At 60.0% G+C, this 1,020-nt stretch overlaps 1 long non-coding RNA gene across 1 annotated transcript; it reads right to left on the bottom strand.

Annotated features, from left to right (window-relative positions):
- Positions 1-130: 130 nt before the first annotated feature.
- LOC113979449 lies at positions 131-1,014 on the bottom strand. The gene is made up of 4 exons (XR_003537874.1): positions 864-1,014; positions 670-776; positions 341-454; positions 131-241 (listed from the first exon to the last, which is right to left on the bottom strand). It is a non-coding gene; the product is annotated as an uncharacterized LOC113979449 (long non-coding RNA).
- Between the last annotated feature and the right edge of the window lie 6 nt (positions 1,015-1,020).

Here is a 1,020-nt window from a genome sequence, read left to right as displayed (position 1 = left end):
ATAGGCCAGAGCAGTGCCCCCAGCCCTCCTGGAGCAGACAAGCTCAGCCAAGCCAACCCTGAACACCCATTGCCAGGCCCAGGGGCACCAGGCCCAGGACCACCAGGGTGCTTCACCTCTCACCTGTGCCCAGGATTGCACAGCCATCACATTCCCAGCTGGTTATGCTGTCCCCAGGCCAGAGCAGTGTCTGTGGGTGCCCTCGGCAGCACAGGAGGAGCACAGGAGCAGTTCCCAGGGCCTGGGGAAGCAAACGGGTTCATGGAGGTGCTGAGCTCTTCTCCTGGGTCCTTCTGCTTCAAGCCCTGCAGAGCCCCAGGAGGCAGCTTTGGCAACTTACCCCTCCTGCTCTGCCTCCTGCCTGCCTCCTGGACAAAGGCACTCACTGGCATCGCAGTGCCCGTGTCTCTCTCCGAACTTGGTGAATGCATTATTGCTCTCCCATGATGGTGGTCTGATGGGAAAAGAGAAAACTGATGAGCTCCCTCTGTCCCAGCACTGCGCAGGTGCAGGGTGTCCCTGCTCTTCCCCCTGTGCCATTTCCCACTCCTGTGTGAAGCTGAACCCAGGACTCACGGAACAGTGCAGGGCCAGGACTGCTGGGGCAGGCCCTGGCACAGCACAGCACTTGCACTCCCTGTGTTGTGAGCCAGGCAGAAGGACACCAACCTCAAGGGGATTCAGATCCCCATGGTGAACATATCCATGAGAAATGTGTCATCATTTCTGCAGAGAGGGCACTGGAGGGATAAAAGACCAGCATGCAGAGTCTGTCCCTGCAGGAGAAACACAAGCAGCCAGAGTGAGGCCCTGGTGCTGCTGAGCCCCTGCCGTGCCCCCCGGGTTGAGGGAACCACTCCTACTTGGATGCAGTCCCTGTGGAACCAGGTGGTTTTGCAGGCTGGGCACACCAGGGTGTTGAAGGTCTTTCTGTCCTCCACAGGCTCCATGCAGATGAGGCATTTGGTGCCCGGCTCCGGAGTCGCCTCCACTGCCTGCTCTGGGCTGTGTGTGGGGCAG

This window comes from Neopelma chrysocephalum, unplaced genomic scaffold, assembly GCF_003984885.1.
Source record: "Neopelma chrysocephalum unplaced genomic scaffold, ASM398488v2 Primary Assembly neopelma1_80576, whole genome shotgun sequence".
Taxonomy (NCBI): domain Eukaryota; kingdom Metazoa; phylum Chordata; class Aves; order Passeriformes; family Pipridae; genus Neopelma; species Neopelma chrysocephalum.
This window is presented reverse-complemented; position numbering and strand designations above follow the sequence as displayed.